Below are 22,481 nucleotides of genomic sequence, written 5' to 3' on the forward strand. Positions count from 1 at the left end.
GAATGGAGTAGGTGCTCATTAAACCGAGTGTCCTTTCTTTCATGTGCTTCTGCCCTGGCCGCCAGAGGGGTACTCTGGCCCAGCGGGTTTGGGAGAGTCGAAGGGGTCGTTAGCATTGGAACAGGAGTGGGAAGGCGAGAACCCCAGCTCTGATCCGACTGAGCCATTTAAAGGGGGAGCTGGGGAGCTGGAGAATATGATGTTCCGCGTGCGACCAGAGCCGAAGCAGTCACGGCCAGCGGTGCGTGTAGCCTCATTATCCAGAGGATACCGCGGAGGGTGCAAGAGCATCACGACCTGCCAGTCTGAGGAGGGAGGCTGGGCGTGGCTCCTCTGCCCAAGTCACTTATTCAACCTGGCCTGGCTCCCCCAGTCCTCTGCCTGTCTCCCCAGAGTTAGAACTGCCTGTACCCTGAAAGTCATACCTCCTACCAATCCAGGATGTCCCCACAGGTCAGGGACAGCGGCTCACAGCCACACCCAGAGGGCCATCCAAGTGCGTGTCCATCACCAGGCGATGATTTGCTAAGGTGTCACTGAAAGGCTGTGAAGCAGGGTGGTGGGAAGTACAGACTCGAGAACTTGGGTTCACATCCTGGCCTGATGGCTTGCTACCTGCGGGCTCCCGAGCAAGTCTCGTAACCCCTGTGCCTCAGTCTTCTCACTTGCAAGACAGGGACCACAATGGCACCTTCATCCCCCATGGGGTACTTGTAAGAATTGAGTGAGCTAAGATTTGGAAAGTGCTTAGGACAGACCCTGGCACACAGTGAGAATGACACATGTGAATGTGAGCTCCCAGTCCACACTTAATGGGAAGTGTGCATAATTAAAGGTATCTTAGATGTTATGATGTGATAGGGACCAGGCAGGAAACCAAACCCAGTGTGGGGCAGTCAGAGATGGCTTCCTGGAAGAGGTGACATCTATGCTGGATCCTGAGAGATCAGTAAGAATTAGCTAGGTCAAAGAGTGTTCCAGGAAGAGGAAACGTGTGCAAATACCCTGAGGCCAGAAATAATCTAGGAGCTCAGGCAGCCTGAAACAAGAGGGCAGGGGTGGCAAGGATGAGAAGTAAAGACGAAGAAGTACAGGTGGCCAGCCTGGATTCTAGAGGGCTTCCCAGGCCCTTGCTGTGCCCTCTTCCTGACCACGTTGTTGTCTTCCAGGACCCTCTCTACCAGCATTGATGTTATAACCCTCCAAAAGAAGTCTGCCCCTCTCTCTTCTTAACCTCCCCTTCCAGGAGGAGAAAGCATAGTGTAGAGAGAAATGGCAGACTTTGGAATCACCATGATCTGGCTCTGCAGCCCGGCCCTGTCTCTGTCTTATTCTGTGGCCTTGTGACCTCTCTAAGCCTTGGGTTCCTCAACTGCGAAAGGAGAACAATAATATCTAGTGGCTGAGGGCGTTACAAATAATAGATGGTGCACGGCTGACAACAGTGCCCGGCACACAGTAGGTGCTCAGAAAACGGCAGATGCATTATTCCATCAGGCCATAGGGTCACGAGGGCAGGGTGTACCCTGGGAGCCTAACTCAATGCTCCGGCACTCGTAGGGACGTGACTACATTTTCATTCATTGGTTGTGGGGAGGAGTTATTCATGTAATAATTCCTTCATGCAACGAAAACTCATTGCAGGCCTACTGTGCTGGGACTACAGCAGTGAACTAGACAAAGCCAGTCCCTGCCCTCAAGAGGCTTATGTTTTTGTGAGAGACTTATCTCAAGGACTGAAGAGCTCTCCCTGTCCATTCTCCACCTCTACCGGGTGAGATGACCCAGATGAAAGGATTACCTCCATCAACCTGTCCACTAGCCCAGCTTAGCATTTCCCGTGATCCCATGCTGCTGGCTTCCTCGGGTGTTCCCGTGATCCCGCCTCCTTGGCCTTTCCCATGAGCTCGTGCTACTGGCTTGCAGCAACGGAGGCAGCGACTGTGATATGTGTGTGTTTGTGAGTGTCAGGGGGTTGGAGGGGCGGGTCAGGTAAACATTTGGAGAAGAAAGCAAGCTAAGGTGAGGGGAGGGAGCCAACCAGGGGAAATGGGCTGAGAACTGGTGTAGAACTAACGTTCCATTTTCCGCAACGAGACGCAAAGACCCAATTTAATTAAATTACTAATGTCAAATTTTTAATGAACCTGCTTCTGCTTTGGGCTTTCTTCCTTCGAAATTAATGACTGGAACGTCACTATAAATAAAAGTCGATTCTTTCTAAAAAGTCACTCTCAAACACTCACTGCTCTTTACTTAATGAGCTGTTCGTAATCAGACCACTCTGACCTGGCACCTCCACTGGGACTTGGGTGTGATGAATGGGGGCTCGTTCCCAACACCACCTCCTTTTTTATCTTGAGCGCCGCTCCTGAGAGGCCACACGGTGAAGGAGGCGGGAGGGCAGATGTTGGGCTCAGAGAGGTGTGGATTCCACTCTCAACTGAACCACCTCTAGCTGAGTGATCTTGAGCTGTAATTGTCACCTCTGCCCTTCAATTCTTCATCTAAAAATAAGGATACTTTTCCTTCCCATGGGGGGTATTGTGTTAGTTTCCTAGGGCTGTAACAATGTACCACAAACTGGGTGGCTTAAAAAAAAAAGACAGATTCTTATTGTCTGACAATATGCAGGTTTAGAAGTCTATGGGAAATTTTTGAGTCTCCCTAGTTTCTGGTGGTTTTCTGGCAATCTCTGGTATCCCTTGGCTTATAGATGCTTCACTCCCATCCTCTGTCTTCACTTGGCATTGTTTCTCTATGTCCAAATTTCACTTCTTTATAAGGACACCAATATACTGGATCGGGATTGAGATACACCCTAAGGAACTCATCTTCACTTCCTCATCTGCAAAGACCCTATTTCCAAATGAGGTCAAATTCATAGCTACTAGGTGTTTTAGGACTTCATAGATCTTTTGGGGGAGACAATTCAACCTAGAGCAGGGCTGTTGTGCACAGTAAGTAAAACCAGATCTATAACACCTGCTATTGAGTTCCTGGTATGTTTCAGGCCCTGGGCTACAAATGTATTTTACTTAGTCCTCAAAACGATTCCCGTGGGATAACTATTATCCTCATTTTATAGATGCAAAAAACTGAGGCACAGAGAGTTTAGGTGACTTCCTCCAGGCCACACAGCTAGAAAATGGCAGAGCTGGGCTGTGAATCTCAGTCTTTTTGGCTCCATTGTTCAGCACTCTTAAATGGACTGTGATACTAAGAGCACCCACCATACAGTGGGTGCTTAATCAACCAGAGTTCCCTTCCCCCCTCCACCATTGTAGGTGCTGCGACAAGATGAAGGGTGATTACCTGACTGTCCAGATTTAATAGTCTGGTTTTTTTCTCCAGTCTGATTTACTAACCCGGTATTTTTTAATAATGTCAAGGGCAACATTTAAAGTGTGGGCTTTTGTAATGTATCTGATGTGCAACTTGCTGGACAGACAGAGGAGATCGGAGATAAGCTACAAAGCAACAAGCCTTTCTAGGTGAGGCATTCTTTGATTTTTTTTTATTTTGTCCGTGTGTTTTTTGGCACAGATATTATAGCTGTTCATGCTCTCCCATCTATAAAACTTCCCTTTGATTGCTCACAAAATGAAGAGTGGGATATTTACATCCAACGCAGTCCAGAACGATATTATTAAAGCTGTGCCTGACATTGAACAATTCCATTGTAGATTAGCTGTGGGGAATTCTGTCCCTTCTACAAAGCCTGGCTCTTGCCAATCAATATAATATTCTCAGTGATTGTATGACAATGAATCTCCTCTGTGGTTGGAGTGCAGCAAAAGCTACACCGTGCCTTCTTTTATTTTTAATTTGAGACTTTAGTTCCCATATTATAATGAAGAGTCATTTATGCTCTCTGGACAAGCACCCTCCATATGTTTTGATTTCTTATCTTCCATCAAGTCACTTGTTTCATCTCCATGGCCATACGGTTGATACTAAGTGGCAGGATGGCTGGGAAAAAAAGATTCAGAGAGAAGGAGTGCATTTCCCACAACCCTCAACATGGAAAAAGGAGATGGCATTGTGTGTGTGTGTGTGTGTGTGTGTGTGTGTGCACGTATGTGACTGAGGGTTAGTGGGCAGTCAGAGGAGGGAGGAATAAAAACCATTATCTTCTGGGTACCTACTTCTGCATCACACATGATCTTAGTTATTCTTTTTTTTTTTTTTTTTTTTTTTTACATTTTTTTAATGTTTATTTTTGAGAGACAGAGAGAGACAGGGCATGAGAGGGGGAGGGGCAGAGAGAGAGGGAGACACAGAATCTGAAGCAGACTCTGGGCTCTGAGCTGTAAGCATAGAGCTGAACGCAGGGCTGAAGCTCACGCCCCATGAAATCATGACCAGAGCTGAAGTCAGACGCTTAACCGACTCTGCCACCCAGGCACCCTGATCTTAGTTATTCTTTATAACTCTCTTGCTTTTAGCTGTTTGGCCTTGTAAACATAGTTTATTGCACACTTACTATGTGCTATCCTCAGTGCCATGTGCTTTGTGGTCAGAGAAGCGGGTACACTCGCTGTCTCTACTTCCTCTCCTCCCATCTGACACACTACATATTTGATACATTTAATATTCTTTGTCTCACCCTGGTACTATGTAAGCTACACAAAGACAGTTTGTAGTCTCTTTTGTTCACTTCTGTGTTCCAGTTCCTAGAACACCGCACCTCATGTATACTAATACTTTGATAAAAGCTTATTGAATGACTTAATGACCTTATTTAATCCTTCCAACAATGCATTGAGAGAGATGCTATTATTATCCCTTGTGGAGATGAGCATGATCGCCAGAGAGGCCGGGCCATTTACTCGAGGCCACATGGCTCGCTGCGGGGGAAGGCTGGGTTTCCACAGCAGTTCCTGGCAGCTGAGCCCTTCGCATCCTCACTAGGCAGTGCTTGCACTGACAACTCCACCGAGTCCACAGTGGCTGGTATATCCTGAGACATCGTCATAGAGGACTTACACTCGTTCTCCTCGGGGAGGTCTTGGGGCGTCAACCAGAGCCTGGTCCTGTCCATTGCCTGCTGCCTGTCAATCAAACAAAGGCAAGGACACCAGGGCCTCGGATGGGGTGTGCCGCCCACGAGTTCACAGGGCCCTGTCCCGTCAGGCCCCTCCCTGACCAGTGCCGGGTGTAAGCCCTCCACCGTGAGCATGTTCTCTCGGCTTTTGTTTGCAGTTTTTGCAACCTTCAGCATCAGGGTCATGTGGGGAGTTTCATAAAGATACTGATGCCTGGCCCCCAGCCTACTGAATCAGAGGTAGAGCTTGGGTTCATGTAGGTGACTGCAACGTGGAACTGAGATTGACAACCACTCACAGTAACCTATTCATGTTGGTTATTCCATTAAGGCTGTTGGGTTTACCTCTCTGAGCTGTGAACTGTTCAATCTCCAGGGCCTTTCTTATGGCTGGACTTTGACTTCTGGGGGCAGCAAGCCTGGCCTCGCTCCTGGACTTTGCTGTGCTCCATAAATCAGACTTGCCCTAGCCTTCCCTCTCCTTTGTCGTTCCTCATCATCCCTGCCCTGGACTTCTGCACCCCACTCTGACCTCCTCACCGCTGCTGGAGTGAGCATTCCAGAACGGCAAATTCACCACGGCCCTGCCTTGTTCACACCCCATCAGGGACACATGTGTCAAAAAGGCTTCCCTACCACCAAGCAATGGCGAATGCAAGCCCTCTGGTCTTTGCTTGGTTAATACAAGAATAAATAATGATTTGAAAAATTAATAATAAGAAATGAAAGGAAAGAAAAAGAAAACTGTGAGAGCTTTCCCATTGCTGTCAGAATAAATTAAAGCTTGGGCTCATGCAGCCCCATCCTTCCGTGAGGCGGCCCCTGCCAACAGCTTCTGCTTTATCTCCTGGTCCCCCCAATCTTATCCCCTCCACTATGGCTATTCTAAACCACAGGCACCCTAGGCACATCTTGCTTTTCTCTCAAATTTCCCATCTGGAAAATTCCTACTCATCCTTCAAAGCCACATTAAATGTCACTTTCTCTGGGAAGCCCTCCTTGATACCCTTCGTGTCTTGTAGAAACTGTAAAATCCCAGGAGAACACATCGTGATAGAATGTAAATCCAAGCATCCAAGCATAACGCCATTGGCCTTTGGCTCCCAGAATCCCGGAACTCCCAGCCCATTAACTACAGAGGGTCCCCCCCCCCACCCCCCATCACTGCCCCGGTCATCTCTTCATTTTGTGATCTCATGTCCCACATCTTACATGATTGGGAATTTTTGGATCCCACTTATGGAATTATGTTGGAATTTTAGTTGCACTTTATTTAATTCCTGCACTTGTCATATGACATTGCAACTCATTCATCCATTCATTTACAACGCCCTGGCTTCCAAGCAGGAGCTGAGCCTGCCTGTAATTGTTTGTTTAGGTGCCTGTTTCATCTCTGGACTCCCCCGAGGGGCAGGAATGACTTCTTTATTTATCTAGTGTTTGACTTAATGCCTGGCAGGAAGAGGGTGTCTTGTTGGAATGTGTTGAATGAATTTTCTATGTGTACATATATATAATGTATATAATATAAATATAAGAATATGCATTATATATTAGCATATATATATATAAAGCAATAAACTAGTGCAGGGTTGGCAAACTATTTTTCTGTAGAGGACCAGATAGAAAATATTTTTGGCCTTGCCTTATGGTCTCTTTCTCAATGATTCAACTCTTTCACTGTCGTGCAAAAGCATCCACAGACAACACATGTGTCAATAAAACTTTACTTAGGAAACAGGCAGCCATGGGGCACCTGGGTGGCTCAGTTGGTTAAGCGTCCAACTTCGGCTCGGGTCATGATCTCACAGACTGTGAGTTCAAGCCCTGCGTCAGGCTCTGTGCTGACAGCTCGGAGCCTGGAGCCTGCTTTGGATTCTGTGTCTCCCTCTCTCTCTCTCTGCCCCTCCCCTGCTCAAGCTCTGTCTCTCTGCCTCAAAAATAAATAAAAACATTAAAAATAAAATTAAAAAAAAAACAGGCAGCCAGCCCATAGTTTGGCGGTCCTGAACTGGTGTGTATTCAGTTATGCCCTTAGCTCAAGTGTATGATTTTTTTTTTTTTTTTTTTTTACTAGGCATCAAGGATGGGAAGGGGCAGGGAGGAGAGTGAACCAAGCAAGTGAGAGCCCTGGACAGAGGTGACCGGTGGGAAGTGGGCAGGGCAAACACAGGCAGTAAGCACCCGAGGACTGAGACCAAAGTCACATTTCCCTTCCCTTTCAGTTTGGCCCTGGAAACAGGTGGCACTGTGCTGGCTTCAGGGAAGGGCTTGCCTATGTTCAGTCTCCACTCTTTCCCATTAAAATCAGACTTAATCTTAGTCTTTTTTTTTTAATGTTTATTTTTGAGAGAGAGAGACAATGAGTGGGAGAGGGGCGGGGGGGGGTTGGCCTGGACAGAGGATCCAAAGAGGGCTCTGCGCTGACAGCTGAGACCTCATGTGGCGCTCGGACCCATGAACTGTGAGATCATGACCTGAGCCGAAGTCAGACGCTCAACTGACTGAGCCACCCAGGTGCCCCAGTCTTCATGCTACTCTTTAGGTTGGCATCCATGAACCCCACTGTAGGAAAAAGAGCTAAACTGAGAGAGCCAAAAAGTTGCACGGCTAATTGTAATGATAGTTACGGTCACCATTTGGATGTTTAATATGAGCCCGGGCGCTCCTCCGCTCAGCACTTTATCTGGGCTGTTCTATTCCATCTTCCCCTGACAGAGGAACCATGGCTGTCCCCTTTTGAGAGCTGGGGGATGAGGAACAGCGGGGCTCATTGTGACCCAGTGTCAGACTGCTGGTTGGGATCAGGGCTAGGGATGAAACTCGCGCCATTTGGCCACAGTGCTGTGTCCTTCGTCAGGTGGTAACCTTGATCTCCCCAGCTTCAAGCCTGCTTTCCCAGCATGGAGCCAGTGCTCTGGGCCCCTACACAGTTCCTCTTGCTGCCAGACCTACAGCATGCTTGACCCACACCCACTCAAATCCTTGTTGGCCCCCTCTCCCCATCCCGATGAGCTGAGGCTGTCCACCCATCCACTCTCCCACCAGCAGAGGCCACAGAGGGGCTGACAGTGTGGAATTCTCCTTGGCACTTTGTAACCACAGGACCCCATGGCCTCCTCACTTTCACCTGACATGCTTTAGAAGCATTACTGAAAAGGCTACATCCTATGCCCCAGAATAGAGTTGCAGGTTAGAACAAAGGATGCCCAGTTAAATCTGAATTTCAGAGAAACAAATAGTTTCGTTAGCATAGGTATACCCCACACAGCATTTGGGTTATACTTACACTAAAAAGTATTTGTTAGTTGAGATTCAAATTTGATTGGGCACCCTGTATTTTAATTTGCCAGTTTTGGCAACCCTGTCCCAGAGGGGGGAAGTTGCCTCCACATCAATGACTTCAGCTTCTGAAGGCACCAGGGATCTCTCTGGAAAAATGGGGAAGACGCAAAGGAGAGAGGTAGCCCTGCCTTTAGAGAACACAACACCAAACAAAAAAAGAGAGGCTGTGGATGGGGAAGTTCAGAGCCTCCCAGGGTGGGGCCTACATCATTTTGAGGTGCAGCAGGATTACAGAGGATCAGTGGACTGTGTTACCCACTTCTTCCCCCAGTCACTCCCCAAGGGACGCTCCAGCCTGTGTTACTACGCACCAACATGTCCTTCTGCTTCTAGAGCCGGTGGCAAGCCTCAGCCCCTCTGATGAGCAGCTTTAGGCTGGCACAAGGTCCTCCGTGATCAGCCTCTGTGGATCTCCGCGGCCCCAAGCCACGTCACTCCCCGCCCAGCCCTCCACACCCCACGACACCCGAGCACAGGGACTCTGAAACTTGTCTGGATATAGCGACGCATGGAGAATCAGTGGTGCCCTGTGGGGGAAATGCTGCAAAATACGGTCAGTGTTACACTTAGAATAGCTAAATATGCAATTTGGGGCTAAATCTGATTAACTACAGAATGGAGCTGAGAAATGCTTCCCAAAGTATGTTCCAGACAACACTGGGAAATAAATTCCATGAGAAAAGCAATCCGTGGGTCAAGTGATTTTGCAGAAATACTACAGAAACGCCCTCCTCTAGAAGAAACCAATTGTCATGAATTTATCCAAGAGGTTCTTCAGGAGAGAAACCTGTGTAACCTTAAACAGAATCTCCAAAATTTAACTTCAGAAACTCTCCTCTCCCTTTTTTGTTTTCCCTCAGAAACACTTCACTTCTGAATTGGTCTATGGAACACATTTTGGGAATTGCTAGAGTCTAAGATAAGATAAACCCGAGTTGTTTTATTTATGTTATTAATCATCACCATCAGAAAATGACTACAGCAATGATAGCTGACATTTGCATAGAGCTTTCCAGGTTAACATGAATTTTTTTTTTTTTTTACAGACATAATCCCCCTTTGGCACAAGGGGGGGCCAAACCTATGTTCTTCCGGAAGCTGGGATGGCCTGAGGTTTCCTGGGCTCTATTGGTCAGTAGTTTTGAGGGGTGGGATCAATTCTTACCAAAGCATTAAACTTATCACCTCCAGCTGAATGCAGCATATGTTATAAAAGGGCAAAGTATAGGGTTTTTCTTCCATTTGATGCCTTTTACAGCAGGATATATCTTCTGTTTGGCTGGGGCAGAATGACCCTGGGTCCGGTGGGCTGGGACTTCCAGAAATTTCCGGCTAGGGTTAGCCCTGCTAGGCCCTCAGCCCTGCCCAGCCGTAGAGAGGAAGTCATGAATCCTGAACCTATCTTGGCAAAGGAGCTTGAAGACAGGGAGGCCTGAGCTGGCTCGGCAGGGCGACTGGGGCTCATAACCCTGAGGGAGGCTGCCCACAGTGGGGATCATCCCTCCCTGGCTGGGGCTATTCCACTAGGCTGTATCCTTGGCCTAGCTTTCCTTTGAACCTTCCCTAACCTTTGCAACCCCCTCCCCAGGGCTGGGCCTTAGTCCCCTATACCCTGCTGGAAGCCCAGGGCCCCCATTTCCTGCATATGGCTCCCTGTCCAGGGCCTGGGAATCCCCAGCATTCCTCACAGCCTCTCTTATCTTAAGGCAAGAAATGATTTAGCTTGCATCCCACTGGAAGAAGGCACAATATTCGAAAGGCTCTGGACCCCTTGGTTTCCCTCTTTCTAAGAAGAATTCGACTGAGAAGGGAGGTGTCTACTCACTGTCATCGCCCTATGTCCCATGCCTTCTGCAGGAGATGGCAGATACAGTGACCCCAGGATGCTGATGAAACACTGCGTCTGAGTCCCCACGCGGGTCTGTGAGCCCTCCTCTCTCCATCAGTGGGCCCAGAGCTTTCTGACCACTTCTGTGGTCTAACTGTACAGTCAACCCCGTCTCGTTTAACCCTCTAACAACACTGTGAGATGGGCACGATCCCCATGTCACAGGTCAGGAAATTGAGCTCACAGAGGGTAACCTGCTCACATTCACGCAACTAGCAACTGGGGAAGCTGGGACGTCCTTCCAGTCCACATGACTTCCACACCCCCTCCTCAGCTGCTGTGTGACAGTGAGGCGGTGGAGAAGGGCAGGGAGGCATGGGGCCATCTTGCCGGCTGAGAAGTCTGCTTTGAAGGCCCCATTGCCCACAGGTGCCCCCCACAGGGCCGAAGATGGTGCCTGGTGGACATTTGGCAGCTTGAGAATCAGGCACAGTAAGAAAGGAAGGGCCTTGCCTCTTGCTTGTCTGTTCAATTTTGCTCATCTCTGGAGCCCTAAGTCCAAAGGCTTCATGGAGCCCCCTGTGCAGGTAGAGACCACCCATCTAGGCCCTACAGGAGTTAGAACTGTCTCTGCCCTGGAGAAGCTCGTTACTTGGACCCCACGATCTCTTACATGTAACTCAGGCATACGGGTGAACTTTCACATCCAATATGCACAAATCCATTCAAGTGCTCTCCTTTACACACACACACACACACACACACACACACACACACACACACACACATCCTCTCTCTCTCATATTCAAACATGCATATATAAAAACAGACCAACCCAGAACACATCTGCACGTAGCTCTTGCATTTACACGTATGATAATAGACACAACACCCCCCCACACACACACACATAAACAACCTATGTATCAAAATAAAGATCTAGGGCACCTGGGTGGCTCAGTCAGTTAAACGTCCAACTCTTGATTTCGGCTCAGGTCATGATCTCACGGTTCATGAGTTCAAGCCGCGCATCAGGCTCTGTGCTGAGAGTGCGGAACCTGCTCGGGATTCTCGGTCTCCCTCTCTGTCTGCCCCTCCCCCACTCGTGCGCACACGCTCTCTCTCTCTCTCTCTCTCACAAAAATGAATAAACTTAAAAAAAATAACAAATAAAGATCCACTTCTGCAAAGCTTTTGCGGGTGACTAACACTTTCTGACAGATGTCTCCTACAAGCAGAGCACCTCTTGGAAGCCAGGGTCACCATCCCCCACTCACAGGGCCTGCCTGGCTCCTGTGTCGAAGTTGTTGTCATCCAGGCAGACTGGAAGGCAGGAGTGAGGCGGGGATGCAGACTCAGCTGTGGAGGTGGTTCGAGCGGCCGCTGGTGCAGACCACAAGCCCCGAGGTGGGCAGTGAGGCTGTCGGGGTCAGGCAGGTACAGAGCATCATGGCTTGGAGAATGGTGCTGGCGTCCCACAGACCTGGCTGTGAATTCACCTGCCCTCCGGCTGCAGGTTGGCAGCTAATTTATAACAGTTAGCAGAGCACATTGGCGAGGAGAGGGGGCCCTGGAGACAGAAGGCTCCGGTTCAAATCCCTGCCTTGCTATTTACCGAGCAAGTTACTTCACCACCCTGCACCTCAGTTTTCTTGCCAATAAAATGGGGATAATCACTGCGCCCAGCTCAGAGAGCTGCTGAGAGGATTAAGTAAGATCATCCAGACTGAGCACTTCTCTCAGTGTCTGGCACATAGCAAATGCTCAATAAATTTGGGATGTGATTACACAGAAGTTCCAGGAGCTCCCTGGGAGAGGTTGCCAGGGTGGTGTGGGCGAGGCCAGAGCTGAAAGAAAGAGAATAAGCTGGAACAGTAGCTGGAGAGAGCAGATGGGCCCCAGGACCTGGAAGAGGAGAAACGTGGCTCTGCCAGGCAGGCGGTATCACTTGGACCGATACCACTTTTACGGAGCCGAGCAGGGGCCTGCTTCGCCTGCTTCTAGTCTGCTGCCGGTCTGATAGGCCTCCCCTAGATCCTAGTAAGAATAGTTTCTGGGGACGCCTAGGAGGCCCAGTGGGTCAAGCGTCTGACTCTTCATCTCAGGTCAGGTCTTGATCTCAGGGTTGTAAGTTCAAGCCCCGCATTGGGCTCCACACTGAAAGTGAAGCCTACTTAAAAAAAGAAACAGAAGAATTTGAGTGGTCCTACCCAGCTCCAAAGTAACTAGGGAAATGCAGACAACACAGGGGCCCAGGAGGTGACAGACACTGGCCCAGGACCCTGCCCCACCCTGCCCCCTGCCCCCCTTCTCCTTGGCTGCACTCTGCTGCCCCAGCCAGTGGCACACAGCCTCAGGGATGCTGGGAAGGAATAATTCGGAGGAGTTTCCTGGAAGAGGCATTAGGTATGGTCTTGGCAGAGAAGGCAGGATATTCCAGGTAGAGGAGCTGGCATGTGGCCAGGAGCATGCAGCCCCCATAGCACGTTCCTGTTTTCCAAGCTGTCCCTTGCGTGGCTGACTCCTCATCTGTCTGCAAAGTCCCAGCCCAGATCTTCTCCAGGCTCAAGGCCCTACGTCTTACCACCTTCAGGCTTCTCCAAGTGGAGGTCTTATAGATACCTCCAGCTGCACCTGGACCAAGTGAACTCCTGTCCTTGCCCCAAACCCACCTGTCCCCCGGATTGGCTGGTCTGTCCAGCCGCCCTCACCAGAACCTCCCACGTCAGTCTCTGGAAGGGGTTTGCTTTCCTCTCTCCTATCCGTCCCTCCTCCACACCCCTCTGCTGAGGCCTCAGGGTCACCTCCCCCATACCACCTTCTTCTCAGGGACTTAGAGACAGTCCCCTCCTCCCTGTTCTGTCTTTAGACTTGCCCCAATCCAGCCCATTCTCCAGCAAGCTGATAGGGTCACGTCGCTTCCCTGTGAAAGCCCTTTGGTGGCTCCCATCACTCACGTGGGATTCATACTCCCTCAAATGTCACTTGATGTTCTTCAAAAGCTGGCCCCACCCATGTCTCCAACCTTAGCACTCAAGGTCTCTTCTCACACCTAATGCTCTAGCGACACTCACCCCCTTATATTTCCTCCGCCACAGGGTGTGTGTGTGTGTGAACAAGAATACCGTCTCTCCACAGTCTATGCGAGTGCACTCGTGTGCTGGTGTTACATATGTGGATACATCCAGAGACTGGAGATATGAAATTTGTGTATGCATGTAACATGTGGGTATGTGCAGGGACAGGTGAATCATATGAAAGCCTGCTGACGATGGGGGGCTGGGAGACAGAGCTGAGAACACCATGGTTGGCACAGCGAGGCAAGACCCAGTGTTCACAGCAAAGCCCGACTGCTGCCAGCCCCAGGGAACTAGGGCCCAAGGGTCAGAAGTTACCAGCCCTCCCCTCCCCAAGTGATATGAAGGGAGTCTCAACCATCTCCAGACCTGGCCTGCAGCTGTCCTGTGCCTTGCACACGGAGAAGAAGCTGGGTCCCTTCTCCCAGGAGAGCACTGCTCTCACTCCCACTCAGAGAAGGAGGGGGTGAGAGGCCCCAGAGCACACGGACCCCCACTATGTCTCCAAAGAACTGATGTCCCCGATCACTGTCACTGGGATTGTTTCCCAAAGACAGACAAGCTCTCAATTCTAGCTCTTAACTGCGTACAGCCTGGTGTCACAGCTTCACCCAGAGCCTCGGGAGTTCCCCTTTGTCCTGCTTCTGAGTGTGACCCACCGTGATTCCTGCCTGCTATGGGTTGGGTCTCTGGCCTCCACACCCTCAAATCCTTAGGCATCTCCAGGGCTGGAGGGGGTCTAGAACAGGCCTCGTTCTCTCTGCTCACCCTCAAGCAAAGTGACGAGACTCTGTCATTCCACACTGTCAGCTGCTCAAGAGGCACGCTGGCTTGCAGGAGCCGCTCGCACACCCATTCACTCATCCGACCAACGCCTCTGCACCCTTGTGGTGCTGGGGCTCCAACGGTGAGCACCCTTCCTGCCCTGCTAGTGCTTACACTCTGAAGGTCATGCACCTTTCGTTCAGAAACTACAGAGCACCCGCCCCAGGCTGTAGCTCCACGAGGAGATGAGGAGACGACACCTGCGGGCCCACTCTGTGCCAGGCATTATGCTGGCGCCTCACATTCCTGACTGCTGAGAAAAACGGATCTCCTCCCAGGTCTTCTCCCACCTACCCACCCAGCCCCCTCTGCGGGTTCCCTGCCCCCCTCTCTCCCTTCTCCAATCCTCCACTCTGCTTCTACACCTTCCTGCCTATGAAACAAATCTGGTCACCCTTCTTAAGCTTCCTGTGGCTCCTTGAGAATGGCAGAGCTAATGGTCAGCTTCTTACTTAGCAAGGCCTTCAGGGTCCTTTATTATCCGGACTCAGACATCCATCCGGGTGTTCTCTCCCCCACACCAACCATGCACACCCCTGTCACCTGTCCTTCCCTGACTCCTCCATTAGGGCCCTTCATGCTCCCAGATCTCTGCATTTGCGGTCCCCTCTGTGAAGTAGTCTTCTGTCCCTCCTCATCTGGCAACAAACATTCTACTCAACCTTTCAAGACTCAGCCTGAGTGTCACTTTCTCTCAAATGTCACTTCTGGGAAGCATTGTCTTTCTCCTCCAGGAAGTCAAGTAGTCCCAGGTGCTTTGCACTCACCTCCGTGAAGACCCTGAATGAGGAGCTGATGGGGAGGCCCCTGCAGCAAAGGCACAGAGAACAAGAGCAGGGACCTGGGAAGATTGTACAAAGAGGGATGGCTGGACCAAGAGGGTTCTGGTGCCCCAGAGGACCTTGAGAATGACAACATCGTCCGCAATGTGTTAAGGGCTGCTAAGAGCTTAGGCCAGAAAGGGAAGAAAGAGAGCCACTGAATTTGGGGGTCCTGCTAGAGAGCCAGCAGAATTAAACAGAGGAAAAGTAACAGAGGAAAGGGTTAAGAGATGTGGATAAGGATGACAGCAGCGGGGCGGGTGATTCTGAAGTACATCAAGCTCTTTTCTGTCTCAGGGCCTTTGCACAACTTTCCCTGGCCCACAAGTTCTCTGGCCTTTGCTTCGCATGGTTCGTTCATGCTCATCCACCGTATGTCACCTCAAATGTCACCTCCTCTGGGAGACCTCCTTGACACCTAATCCGACCTCAATTATTCTCTGTCTCACCACCTTTTATGTTACCCACAGAGTACTAACCACCACATGTAATCATTTTATGTGTTCTTATTGTTTTTGTTGTTGTTTATTCCCCTCTTCCCACGATGAGGTGGGCCACATGGGGAGACTTTGTCTGACATTTTCACGTTTGTATCCCAGCACATCACACAGTGGCCAACACACTTAAAAACTATTGGTTTGCACAAATGAATGAATAAATGAGTGGATGGATGGCAACCTTCATGTACTACTTAGACTTCTGTGAGATCGGCTGCTGAATACTCATCATAAGCCCCTCTTTACTGAACTTACTTCTGTTCTTTAGACATTTCCTAAGACGGTAGGCATCTGAAAGTGTTGAATTGGCTGCATGCGGCAAAAAAAAAAAAAAAAAAAAAGCCAGATGTTCACCAAAATTCATTCTTTCTTTTGGGCACACAGCTAGATGACATTTCCCAGATTCCCTGCAGGTGGGCTGTCTTCGATGGAATTGGGCGAAGGTGACCTAAGGCCTGTAAGATCCTCCACACAGTTTCCACCTTGGCTGGATGGCCAAACCCCAGGGGATGGTGGGTCTCTGGGATGCAAGGAGGCTTCATCCCTGAATGGCCACGTGGAGGAGGGCTGCCCCACCAAAGTGAATACCTGCCCAGGACTGACACATGAACAGGAGATAAACTTCTAATTTCTGAGCCGTGGAAAGTTTGGTGTTTTTGACCATCATAGCCTAGCCTGCCATTCTCGGTGGTCTGACCTCATCACCCCTGCTGCTAAGACCAGCTTCTCTCATATGACCCCAGGCCCTGACTGGTTCTGTCTGTCCCACAGCACACGTCTGTGCTGACCAGCCATGTTTCCGTAACGACTGCAGCCTCACTGACCCAGGAGCTGACCCCTCTCTGAGCTTTGGCATCACACAATCTCTGCTGCTCACGAGGCTCAGAGCCCGTGGCTCCTTCTGGGATTCATGGGCCTTGGAATCCCAGAAGGTCTTCATTTTGGGATCCTGGACCTTTTGAGAAATGATAAAACAAGTGGACCCTCTTCCCAGGAAGACAGGAACCACAGATCACCGAGGTCAGGCACAAATCCCAAATGCTTTTGCCCGGCACGGCAGATCTGATCTGTCAGCCCAGCTGCAAGATCAGAATGTCCAGGCCAAACAAGGGTCGTGCCTGTTAAAGCCAAATCTGCCTCTGCTTCTGGGGGAGATGGATTGATGTCATCAAGTCAGAAGGCATCTATGGCCGTATCCCAAAGTTTATCAGACTGGTCCTCATTTGCTGGGCACTTCCTGTGGACCAGATCCTGTGCCAGGTGCCTGTCATGCACAGGAGGCAGAATAAAGCATCAGGCAAGAGTGCAAGCCCAGTACTCAGAACTCCAGCCTCACCACTTACTGGCGAGGGACCTCAAGAAAGACCTTCACCTCCCTGACACTCAGTTTCCTCATCCAGCAAGCAGGCAACTTTATAGATAATGCTATACCAACTAAGGGGATAACTACTCCTGAGGGTAGTTGTGAGGGCCACGTTGAATAATCCATGCCAAGCACCTAGTACGATGCCTGGTGCATATGACTCAGGTTCTACAGGTGAAAAAACTAAAGACCCCAGCCACAAAATAGCTTGCCTGAGGTCACAAACCTGGTAAGCAACACCACCAGGACTCAAACTGCTGCACTCGACTGCCTTTCACAGCTGATTGACATGGGGTTGCCATGGAAACCTGCAGGGCCTGGGATGAGGTCTAGTGAGGCAAGGTGAGGGGTATATGGGGCACTCCGGTCCAGGTGTGGGGGGAAGGGGGGGACACAGACTTAACCCAGCTACCTGAATACCCTGATCATACAGTCATGGTCACGCCTGGGGTAGAGGAGAAGGGGGCAGGTTCACAGCTGGATCATTCAGAATGGCCAAAAGGTGGACACAACCTAAGGGTCGGCCAAGGGACAAATGGATAAACCAAATACTGGCATATCCATACAATAGAATTCTATTCGGCCTTAAAGAGAAAAGAAATTCTGCCACGCTGTACAACGGGTGAACCTTGAGGATATAACACAGAGTGAAATAAGCCAGTCACAAAAAGACAAATACTGTATGATTCCACTTACGGGGAGGTACCTAGTATAGTCAAATCCTTAGGGACAGAAGTACAATGGTGGTTGCCAGGAGCTGGGAGGAGGCAGGGGAGTGGGACTTAATGAGCACAGTCTCTGCTTGGGGACCTGAGAAAGTTCTGGAGATGGATGGCGGGCATGGTTGCACATCAGGAGCACATTCAATGCTAGTGAAATATACACATGCAATTGTTTAAGACGGTAAACTTTGTTATGTCTATTTCACCAGGATTAAAAATAGCAACCAAAAGAGAGAGAGAGAGAGAATGACACAGAAGGAGGCAAAGGTGCCCACTGGCCCGCATGGCCCTGCCCCACTGGCTGCCCCGAGAAGCAGAGAGGAAGACCCCCCCCCCCCCAGCGGAAAGGTCTGCTGAGCCGCACTGCCCAAATCTGCATCGGCCTCCCTCCCACCTCATTTCCAATTCCAGAATTATTTATCATCGAGTAGCTGCCGGAGATGGAATGTGAATTAGGAGCTCAGCTGGATTTTGTTTTATCTTGTTCTCCCCCCACCGCCCCCACCCCGTGAGGTGCTGCCTGAGTGGGGCGGGGCGGGAGCGTGCCGAGCCTTGCTGTGACTTGTCACCAAGCCAAGGCGGTGTCAGCTTCCATGCGGGAGGCTGAGCGTGGAGCATCCCGGGGCCTGTGCAGAAGATGCTCATTCCAGGAAATAATTACTCTGTGTCCCTTCAGGTTGGCCCCCCAAACTTGAACACTGAGAAGCGGCACAGTTATCCCTCTGTAATTAGTCCTCTCACTTACCCTGGGCCATTACCAGATGTTTCCAGACAGGCAGACCAAGCTTTGAATTTTTACTCCCACTTACTGGCGGATGGCCCCTGGCGAGTCTCTTCATGGCATTCAGCCTCAGTCTCCTCATCTGTAGGACGGGGATTATAAAGCACCTCCACTGTAGGGTTATAGTGAGGACCGCCAAAATATTCCATGCAAAGGGCTTGTCACACCTATGTCCAGGTGTGGGAGCTGACATTTTTGTCATTTTGGTGTTATTGTTGTGGTCATCGGCCCCATCATCACCATCATCATTTCTTTGTATGTATCAATGCTATTATTAAACAAAACGAAGTCCCAGGATTCAGTCGGCTTTCTACTGTCCCCTCTCCATTTAAATGTCCTACAGCCAGTTGCCACAGCAGCCACACCTGGGGTGGTGGGTGAGCTCCCATGTGGCCTGGACCCCGTGTTCCTGGGGACAAGTTACACGGCAGTTAAACACACCAGCTCTGGAGTTCACTGGGCACAGTTCAAAACCTGGTTGGACATCTTAGCCACTATGTGTGATCCTGGGCCTGTTTGGTATTTCTTGTTTTAGTTGGGGGAAATGCACCTAACGTAAAAATTACCATCTTAGCCATTTGTCAGTGCACAGGACAGTGGCATTAAGTACATTCACACTGTCATGATGCCATCACTGCCCTCCATCTCCAGAACTTTTTTTTTTTAAGTTTATTTAGTTTTGAGAAACAGAGAGAGAGAGCGCAAGCAGGGCAGGAGCAGAGACAGAGGGAGACACAGAATCCAAAGCAGGCTCTGGGCTGTTAGCACAGAGCCTGCCGCGGGGTTTGAACCCACAAACCATGAGATCATGACCTGAGCCGAAGTTGGACACTTAACCGACTGAGTCACCCAGGCGCCCCTCCAGAACTCTTCATCTTGCAAAACTGAAACTCCACGTCCGTTAAACACGGACTCCTCATCCCTCCTCCCGGCAGCCACTGACAACTGCCTTTCTATTCTCTGTCTCTATGAATGTGACTACTTCTCACATTTAGCATAATGCCCTCAAGGTTCACCCATGTTGCAGCATCCGTCAGGCATTTGCGCATCTGCTTTTTAAGATCTGAAACACAGATCACAAAACACCTTCGAGTTTTTGCGGGGATGGAATCTCTATCTACCTGTTGCTCAAGACCAAGAACGAGAAATAATCCAGAATCCTTTTCTCTGCCCCGACATCCACACTGTCAGCCAGCCCAGGTGACCACACCTGAATCCACCCATGTACATCTCTCCAGCTGCCACGTACCTCTGTGACACGAGCCACCAGCATCCTTCATCCGGTCCCCGAAAAGCCTGCTAACTGGCCTCCCTGATTCCACACTCGTCCCCCACACAGCCGCTCTTCACACAGCAGCCAAAGTGATCTTCTGAAACACAAGTTAGAGCATGTATCTCCCCTGCTCAACAGCCTTCAAAGGCTTCTAATCTCCCTTCATGTAAAATCCACACGTTGCCTGGACCTACCAAGGCTACTTGGCCAATCTCTGCTTGTATCCTCTCTTCCTTACTTGCCATGCTCCAGCCTCAGGGCTCTTCTTTCTATTCCTGGAACTCACCAAGCCAGTTCCTACCTCAGGGCCTTTGCATCAGCTGTCCCTTCTCCCCAGCACAGCCTTTCATTGAGATGTCTGCTGAACTAGCTGCTTAACCGTTGCCTCCTGAGAGAGGCCTGCACTCACTACAGAAACCAAGGAAGTCTCCCGGCCCTCTCTGCAACACTGTTCTATTCTAATTCCTTGCATGGCACTTACCACACTCAGATATTTTTTCTGCTTTGTTTATTCCGTCTCCCCGAATTAGAAGGCGAGGTTCCCATAAGCAGGATGCTATCTGACCGTTTCACTAGTGATACCCAGAACTTGGCACAGAGTCACTGCTCAATAAATATTTGTTGACTGAATTGACAGATGAGCAATTAAACACGATGCACACAAAGCCCCTCGCGGGGGGCCTGGCAAAAAGTCACACTAGGTGGCAGTCATTTCGGTCACTGCTGTCATCATAATTACAGCCCTGGACCTCCTGCCTCATTGATCTGAGAGGCTGACCCTCACTTGAAGATGTGGGACAAGATCATTAAGCATCCAGGACGTTCTGTGTCATGGTGGGAGTTGGAACTCATCGAAGGGGCTTAGTGAGCAGGTTTGTGGCCTTCCTAGGTCTGCTGTCCAGGCTTGCCTGCCACGAACTGCACACTGTCTGAGCCCTCTCCCCAGTTGGGCCAAGGTACCAAGACTGGGCCACGGTGAGAAGGCCCACCAAGAGCAGGGCAAGGATGGGCCAGGAGTGCAGGTCGGTGGGAGGCAAGGGCCAGTGACAGACACAGTCCCTCTGAGCCCGTGGTCAGTGAAGACTGGCAGCGCCACGACCCCTGGGACCTGAATGTTCCTCAGATCTGAGTTCCTTGCAGCCGGACTCCAATATTGCCAATGAGTGTGCGCCTGTACCCAGGGACCTTCCGGACCTCCTGCCATGTGCCAGCCCCCCCAGACCCATTAACTCAACCACGGTGTGTGCTTGTGTTGGTGCTGCGATGTGGCTGCAGATGCCACCCTGAAAAAATAATCAAACAGCTCTTTAAGTGATGCTTCCTGCAGGGTTTCCATGGCAACACTTTACGGAACCAGTGATGGGAACTTTGGGGGGGCTTCCCCCCTCCTCCTTCCCTGGCTGTCACAGAGATCCTTGCTCCAAGAGGCCGTGCTTTACCAAAGCGTTGGCTCCTCCTAGCTGTGGGACCTTGGGCTTGTCACTTACCCTCTCTCTGCCTCAGTTTGTTCATTTACAAAATGGGGACACTAACAGTATCTATCTCACGGGATTGTCCTGAGAATGAAATGAGTTGGTGTGAGTACGGCACTCCTTACATGGCTGGTATGATAAGCAGAGCTCTAAGATGGCCCCCAGGAGTCCCGCCCCCTGGTCCCACCCCCATAATCCCCTCCTCTTGAATGTGGGTGGAACCCATGAATACAACGAGGTGTCACTCCCATGATTGGATAAAGATACTTGGCCAAGGTGAAGGGAGCTTTTGCAGATGTAATTAAAGCCCAAATCAATTGACTATGAGTTCATCAAAAAGGAAATTACCCTGGGTGGGCCTGACCAAATCAGGTGAGCCCAAGGGTTTGGTGGTCAGAGACTTGAAGCAGCATTCTTCCTTAAAGATCTTAAAGAAGCAAGCTGCCATGGTTCTGCCGCTGCAAGGAAATGAATTCTTCCAACAGTCACATGAGCTGGGGAGTGGACCCCAAGCCTCCGATAAGACCCTTGCCTCAGCTGACACCTTGATGATAGGTTTGTGTGACCCTGAATAGAGAACATAGCTGAGACATGCCCAAAGCTTCTGACCCAAGGAAACCGTGAGATAAATGTGTTTTAGGCTGCTACGTTGGTGGCATTTTGGTACACAGCACTGAGAAACTGATACGGTTAGCTTCTGGTCGATGTCCCCTGTTGCGGGTGCAACACAGCCCCGCCCACACAGCTACCATGGCGTTCGCTGTGCTACAGTGTAACCGTCTGCTTATCTCTGCCTCCCTGGCTGTCCTGTGACCTTCCCACTCCAGTGCGCAAAGTGAGCCAGTGTTCGATTTTCAGGGTGACCTGGACCGCAACACAGGATCAGAAAATACGCACATCCCTCTCCCTCACAATGAGATGACGTCTGCACACGGGGTCCTGTTGCTCTGGAGGGACAAGAAAAGGGCCTGCTATGGACGCTTTTCTTTGTTTGCCCTGAGCCTGGCCAGAAAATGCAAAAGAGAAGGCATGTGGTGACAGTGGGCCACCGCTGGCTTAATTGCCAACGCGAGAGAACACAAAAGCCCGAAACGCCACCAAGGCAGGAGTGTGGACCTCGTCCCTGCTCACTGGCCAGCACAGTCCATGCGCAGAGGAGGCACTCAGAGTTATTTGTTAAATCAAAAACGAGCCATCATTATTCTTCCATTCCCACTGAATGGAGAATAAAAGCCAAGCCCCTTATCACAGCCGCAAAGGTGACCCTGCATGTTCTGGCCCCTGCTCCCCTTCTCTGTTCTCATGCCCTGCCTCTAGATGACCCACTTAGTCCCAGTTTGCCTGGGATGTTTCCAGGTTTCATACGTAAAGACCTATGTCCCAGGAGGCCCTTTGGGCTGGCCACAGCAACACAGTGGGACACCTGCCCT

General features: G+C 50.3%; 1 protein-coding gene across 6 annotated transcripts in view; it reads right to left on the reverse strand.

Moving 5' to 3' along the window:
* The window catches only part of CSMD2 (CUB and Sushi multiple domains 2), a 602,474-nt gene that overhangs the window by 401,462 nt on the left and 178,531 nt on the right, over positions 1-22,481 (reverse strand). The gene's annotated exons all lie outside the window — the stretch shown is intronic.

The sequence above is a fragment of the Felis catus genome, chromosome C1 (assembly GCF_018350175.1).
Source record: "Felis catus isolate Fca126 chromosome C1, F.catus_Fca126_mat1.0, whole genome shotgun sequence".
In the NCBI taxonomy this organism is placed as follows: domain Eukaryota; kingdom Metazoa; phylum Chordata; class Mammalia; order Carnivora; family Felidae; genus Felis; species Felis catus.